This window comes from Podarcis bocagei (assembly GCF_964188305.1).
Source record: "Podarcis bocagei genome assembly, chromosome: 16".
NCBI lineage: Eukaryota > Metazoa > Chordata > Lepidosauria > Squamata > Lacertidae > Podarcis > Podarcis bocagei.
Window position 1 is genome coordinate 5,427,656 of NC_138142.1, and position 7,388 is coordinate 5,435,043.

Here is a 7,388-nt window from a genome sequence, read left to right on the forward strand (position 1 = left end):
AGCCAGGTCCCCAAAATTTCTAATCAATGAAACCAGAAGATACCTCACCTCCCAAACGCCATACATATCCAAACTTGAAATCCCCAAACAGCAAAGGGCTTTTACTCTGGCCCGTTGTCAGGCCCTCCCCTCAGCTATTCAGGAAGGCTGATATAGGAAGACACCATACAAGGAGAGGAAATGTCCCTGTGGCTCTGGGCAGCAGGAAACAATGGAACATGTCTCCTTCCATTGTCAGTATTACATAGACATATAGAGAATACCTTAAAAAGCAGTGCCCTCAAATTAATACTTGGACTTGTTTTGATTAACTTCTGCAAAAGAAGATATGGGTAAATAAGTTAACCAAAAATGAAAAATAGAACTGTGCTGAGAATGAAGTAAGTCAATTGGAAGAAAAGAAGAACTGAAATATGGTATATACATATTGTTTATTATTCGTCTTGCATAAATTTCTGTATATTACTTTGATACATATTTTTTGCATTTGCATTTTTTTTCATTTTTCTATATCTGTTCATTATTATTTTTAGGTTTAGTTTGAATGCGTGTCTCAAGTGCATTTGCGTTCACTTCCTTCTGATCAGCATTTCTGAAGACATTTTTTGCATGAAGGAACTGAATCATATCTTGGTTCTGGAAGAGCAAATTTAGAAGGTTTGCATTAAACAACCTTAGATTGCCCCCTCCATCCTTCCTTCTGGGAGTCACTTCCAGCAGCAGAGCTAATCTTCGCAGGCTGAGCTTCTGCACTTCCTTGTTCCTGTGCTCCAGCCAAAGGAGGAACTGCACCAGGGTTTCCTTGCAGGGCTGGATGCCCAGGCGGTTCTTGAGCAGCTAAAGAACCCCAAAGAGAAAGACGCTTACCAGTGAGGAGACCGGGGAGGAGAGTGTTATAGGCACTTCCCTTGCCCCCACAAAGCACTTTTCAGACGGAGGTTAATACAGGTTTTCGCTTTATCCACCACCTGTAGTTTTACTACACACTTTAGAGTTCTACACAACTAAGTTCTGCTCCAATTAGAGCCATTGAGATGAATAGAACTAGAGGAGTCATGTACATTGATTCCTATGGGTCTACTCTGAGGATGACTAACGGTGGAGACAACCCTTAGGGGGAAAAAGGAGCTATGACACCAGAAGGACCTGGTGAGGAAAGGAGGGGGCCTTTAATCCTTCGCTCCCAATCTAAACTGGGGTGGGTGCCTGTTATCTGCATCAGGAGAATGGAGAACCTTTTAAATGAGGAACCTTGGGAACAGTAGTCCTTTAAACCACCCAGAAAATAATGTTATTGGATTGCTTTATGTAGATGAGAATATTCTCAATACTTCCACCAAATTACAATTCCTGAGGTTCCTTGGAAGAAACCGTGGCAGCTGAATTGATTTCTAAAGGTGATGCCCTGAAACACCCCAGAGATTATTTTTCTGCCTATTTTCTGAATCAAATCAAGGAATGCAGAAGCTATGGTTAGGCTCAGCAAGATCAGCCGCTCCAAGCAGCTGCTGAGGACCCTAGGAGACCTTCTTCTGCTCCTGGGAGGGCATTTCCCTCTGGGAAAGACACAGGAGAAAGACTCCACAGCCCACATTAGGCAGATACAGAGAAAGGGGCTCTTTGCTCTACCCACTTGTCCGCACTCTTCCTTCAACGCCTGTTCCCTTCACCTCCAGAAAGATGGCTGCAGTGACTTCTGGCACTCCGGCAAAGCGCTTATTCTTCAGAGCTGAAATGATGTATGCCGCCAATCCAGGAATCCCTCACTGGCACCCACAGCTGAAGCCCCTGAAATGTGTAACAAACAGGATCTTATGAGCAAAGGGAAAGGCCCCCAGAAAGCAGAGCAAAGAAAAGCACATTCTCACACCATGCAATGAATGAGTTCTGCTTGTTTGCCATAATGTTTGAAGATCACTGTGCTCTTCCTCTTACCTCACCAGGGCACCTAATCCCTGGTCCAAGGTGTCGGGGCACAAAAGGAGGTCCAAGATGGCCATCTCAGCGGGTTCATCCATAGTGCTGAGAAGCAGCTGTAGCGTTTCCCTGGCCTCTGCTTGTAACCAAGGCAATGGCAGAGTTCGCAGGAGGGTCATTGGTACAGACGGTGGGGATCAGGACCCCTTTTTTCCAGCTCTTCAGGCCAGCTAGGACAGAAGCCAGCTGGACCTGGAGTTCTTCATGGCTGAAGCCCTCCGGCAAAATGCCAACGGGCTCAGCAACATCCAGTGGTGCTGGGATACTGAGGAGAGAGAGGAATTGAACTTTAACAAAAGGTTTAGGATGACCAGCAGCTTCTGGGTTTCTAACAAAGGTCTTGAATGTCACCTGGTTTTTGCTTAGTGTATCATTTTAATGGTTTTATAACAAACTGTTCATTTTTTGCAATATTCATTGCCCACTCTGAATTGAGTATTTTCAATCCCACAGCTTCAAGGAATAAACAATAAGGAATAAACAAAGGAATAAAAATAAACAGGGGGAAATAGTATTCAAGAACCACCAAATCATATAAACCACAAATTAATAGCATTGTCACCAGTGCTTCTTTTGAGATGCTGGTACTCAGTGCACAAGGACCCACTGGCCCCACAACCCAGACCCCAGGCACAAAAGCTGAGGGCTGCTTGTTTTGTGCCCTTTGTGGACTATTGTGGGAAATATTATAGCTTAATGAACTCGAGAGCAGGATTTAAAATATGAGCAACAGAAGGAATTAGAGAATATATATAGCACTGAAGTGCTGATATAAGAAATAGAAGGTACTGTGCAGCAAAGGAGGAGACATTCAAACACCATAGAAAATGGGATGGGAAGTCAGGAAAAGACAAATTTATGTATTGAACTATATATTCTAAACTTTTGAAAATTTAATAAAATGGAACAGCTTGGTGTGTAAAACAATTTTACACAAAATTCAGCTCTTGTCCTGAAAACAAATTCCTGGGCTGAGCACATCCTCAGACACACCTTGTTCTCTCATATTTTCTAAGGCACCGCCTCACACCTCTCTCCATCCCCCATGCAGGAAGCAAGAGGCATCATCACTGCTCAAGGGCACACCCAGGCAAAATATCTGCAGGGCAGGGCCAGAGAAGGGGTTCCCTGGTGGAATGGGAAGGGAGGTGGCCACAGGACCATCCCAAGGACCAGCTAGATATCTCTGGAGGGCCACATTCAGCCTCTGGGTGTGAGGTCCCCCTGCTCTATGCCATGGTCAGGGCCACACGCCTCCATCTGCCCGTGCCACTCCCAGCACACCTAGATTAGACCCCAGGAGCTAAGTCCACTGGAAATGGCCATGTTCACTTACTGCCAGGAGCTCATTGGAAGCCGTATTTTTCTCAAAAATAGCAAAGGGTAAGCACCACAAATCTTTGTACACCTGTACATGCTGAGGATCAGAGAACCTCAGTTCAAACGGTTGCACATTCTGCTGCTGGGCAACCACCACTGCTAGACTAGAGCCCACGGCCACCATGCCCAGGTTCTAGGAGAGCCCGTGTGGTGGAGTGCTTAGAGCACTGGACTAGGACCCGGGAGACCAGGGTTCAAATCCCCATGAGGCTCACAGGGTTACCTTGGCCCAGTCTGACTCCCTCTCAGCCAGCCTGCCTCACAGGGTTGTTGTGAGGATAAAATGGGGAGAAGGACCTAGAGCTGCTTGGAGGAAAGGTGGGGTAGGAATGCCATAAACAGATCAATAAACTACCAGTTGTGGAAAGTTTACCCAAACAGCCACACCATATTTCTTCTACAGGATTTTGTTATTGATTGGAAGACACAAGATTTACCCACTCTGGAAGAATGGCAGATGAAGGTGATTGACTACATGGAATTGGCAGAAATGACTGGCAGAATCCGAGACCAGGGAGAAGAGATGGTGAAAGAAGACTGGAAGAAATTTAAAGACTATTTACAGAAATATTGTAAAATTAATGAATGCTAGAAGGATGTTGGATAGAAACTAAGGGGTTTCCAGCTGTAATGTTCTAGGAGATACGAAAAAAAAAAAGGTTTACAAATGGGTAAAAGCTTAATGGTAAGGATTTGCTCAACTAACAAATTGAAGTGGAATACAAAGAAGGGAGGTTTGAGGAGGTCTGGGGAAATAAGTGTATGGAAGACATGTTATGGAAAATTATTTGTTTTTTAACTGTTTTTATGTTGTATTTTGTTTCTTTTTATTTTTCATTTTCATTGTTATATTTTAAAAAAACTTTAATAAATATCTTTTTTTAAAAAAAGGATTTTGTTATTGATGTTCACCTCTGCTTGCTTGTACAACTAGATTGGGAACATCACTTCCAACATGCCTGCAGTGGGACACAATTGCAAGATTAAAAGCTTCTCTTTTCGCTCAACCAGAGTTTAGCATGTGAACTGACTGGCTTTATACTGAAGTTGACTTGCTTTAGCAGAGCATATCATGTTCTCCAGTATTATCTAGGATTACACTGGGGAACATTATTTCTTTTCATTTTCTGTTGCATGAGATTTTTCACCTGTTCTTTTATGTTCTTTCAATGCTGATTTCAAATCTGAAATCGATTTTCATGTACATGCTATAGTTATCATTCAATTTCCGACTTTGCTGATATGTCATATTTACACTGGGGATAAGTGGACACTGACACATTGATCTACCCTAACCACATGCTAATTATTGTTTTGCAAACTTAATATTTCTTTATTTTTATACTTTTGTAGCCTAAATACAGTGGTGCCTCGCAAGACAAAATTAATCCGTTCCGTGAGTCTCTTCGTCTTGCGGTTTTTTCGTCTTGCGAAGCACGGCTATTAGCGGCTTAGCGGCTATTAACGGCTTAGCGGCTATTAACGGCTTAGCGGCTTTAAGAAAAAGGAAACAAACTCGCAAGAACTCGCAAGACGTTTCGTCTTGCGAAGCAAGCCCATAGGGAAATTCGTCTTGCGGAACGACTCAAAAAACGGAAAACTCTTTCGTCTTGCGCATTTTTCGTCTTGCGAGGCATTCGTCTTGCGGGGCACCACTGTATTTGTATTTTTCAGATCGGACCATGCAACAGAAAATGAAAAAAAAAATGTTCCCCAGTATACTGTGTATCCCAAGGGAATACATTTTTTCGCATACCTCCAGCATATACATATCTATGTACATAGATAGACATGTCATGTTCAATGCTATACATGTCATGTTCAATGCTATGTAAGTCACTTACATTTATACTCATATTGTACTACTTTGGCTATGTGCTTAATAAAATATTGAATTCTTGCATTCTGAAAAGCAAAATTATGGCAAGAAGTGGGAAACATGAATTGCAAAAAAACTAGAGTTTACAGAACAAAACCAACTTCAGATATGAAATCAGCACAACGAAATTAGGTTAGAACAACTGCAGGTGTCAATGCAACAAAAAATTTGTTTCCCAGTGTTATTTATTGTTGCTTGATACGTGAGCCTTGCTCCTCAGGAAATAGACTTGGCAATACCACCAGCTTATTTTTCCATAAGAAAATATAGTGTTCCTTTTGGCTGTACCAGAACAGCAAAGAGCAAATTTAACTCCAAGCACTACAAAGATGGAATATATTCTTTTAAATGTACAGTTTAATATTTTTATTCTATTTTCTTTCATCCTGCTGTTCAGTCAGAAACGAGGAGACAAGTCCTGTCCTCAGGTTTGAAAACTAAATAAGACACCCGGCAGAAGGGATATTGAGGAAGAAAGTAGAGGAAGAATAACTTTCAACAATGCCCAAAGGCTTGACATGTCCATAGGCAATCGTGTCTTGTATTTAGACAGAGCGGCAGCAACTGTCCCAGCAGCCCTTCATCCGAGCAAGTGGTGACTGGAACCTCTTTGTTTACTCTGGCACACATGTCGAACTCAGTTGGAACAGCTGCTGTGGGACAGAACTGCCCCCTCTCTCTGCTTTGTCACATTGCAATTTCCATGATTCTCTGGGACATTGTTTTGTGGGGTCTTAGGAAAAGCCACAGAGGCCTGTTTTTGTCTCTTTTTTTGGTTAGCCTAATTGATCCCATTTTGCTTCTGTAAAAAACTGCCTGCTTTGGAATTTAGGAGGATGAGCCACAAATATGTGAAAACCAGATAACGTTGCTAGGCGATTGCACCTCCCTCTACCAGACGGACACCTCCCTCTGTCAGGCAACTCTCCCCTTCAAGGGTGTCCTGTTTTGATCACCGCAAGGAACCTCGAAAGGGGGGATGCCTATAAAAAGTATGAACAAAGGCTATTTGGGGCGATTTCACCATCACACTGGTGAGTGTGGCTCGCCTGCTCTGTTTTACTCAGCTGAATAAACAAGTGATTATGGGAATCTCCTCTGTCTGTGGCATTTATTGGCTTTTCAGTGACCAAGACAGCTTGGGCCTGGTCAGCAAACCCCAACATTGCCTAATGCTATAGTGTGCTATAAACTGCTTTGAGATTATTTTAGTAAAAATATAAAGCAGTATAGAAATGAAAATAAGAGTAATTCTCTTTCTGACACCTGCTTCTATATCTCTCCCTCCCTGTCAGTGGATTGCCAGGGGAAGGAACCAGGCCACCATTATCTTACCAAAGGCTCTGCAATGTGAAAATCAGGGCTGCACATTTCCCACTCGCGGCCTATGGGAACTGCTAGCCACCCGTCCACCCCACGAGCAGGGCCATTTGCACAAGGCCTCCAGATTTGCCAACAGCTAGCAGCTCTCCCAACATGCGTTGTAAAGCAGTAGTATTTATAAATGTGCAATTGATTGCATCTATATTCCCACTGCATAATTCACACCAGGGCTACTGAAAAAGGCAGAAGCCGTTTTGTTCTGTTCGGCAGTGCAATAAAATATATTCCCGTTATGTATGCATGCATGTATGTGTGCGCGCGCGTTGTTGTTTTTTTTGTGTGTGTGTTTTTTAATGCAATCAAGGTGCACTTCAGCCGCGGCCGCTGTGGACTTTGGGGGAAGGATGGAGAGAATCCCTCACCGCCCAGTCCTAATCATGCCGACCCGAGATGTAAATAATGTTGCATTCAATAGTGGATTGCTCCCATGCCCATGCTAAGTGGAGTTAGAGTTGCCGCTTTAAATCGTGTATTTATTTACAGTGACTTACCGAAGAGAGATATGGAGGTCTTACCATTTGCCCCCCCCCCATCTATTTCTCATAGGTATTACAGAGCAAACGAACAGATCCCATTAGAAAAGAATGAGCTGTGACGTCATAGCCATTGCTTCCTCTTTCCTCCCTCCCTCTCCCAGTGGAATATAGGCTCTTCCTCCGCCCCTGCTCTTAATCTCCCCTTTCAGTGGAAGGGAAATGGAACGTCCTCCCTCTGATTGGTGGCGCTGCGGAGCGGACGCCTTCTCGCTGCCTTCTGATTGGGCTCCAAG

At 43.4% G+C, this 7,388-nt stretch overlaps 1 long non-coding RNA gene across 4 annotated transcripts; it reads right to left on the reverse strand.

Moving 5' to 3' along the window:
• Positions 1-629: 629 nt before the first annotated feature.
• LOC308576049 lies at positions 630-7,264 on the reverse strand. Of its 4 annotated transcripts, XR_014003017.1 has the most exons (5): positions 7,111-7,264; positions 4,270-4,316; positions 1,936-2,242; positions 1,634-1,788; positions 630-837 (listed from the first exon to the last, which is right to left on the reverse strand). It is a non-coding gene; the product is annotated as an uncharacterized lncRNA (long non-coding RNA). The 4 variants fall into 4 exon arrangements; XR_014003018.1 differs by lacking the exon at positions 4,270-4,316 and having other exon boundaries at positions 7,111-7,243; XR_014003019.1 differs by lacking the exons at positions 4,270-4,316; positions 7,111-7,264 and adding an exon at positions 3,731-3,775.
• Between the last annotated feature and the right edge of the window lie 124 nt (positions 7,265-7,388).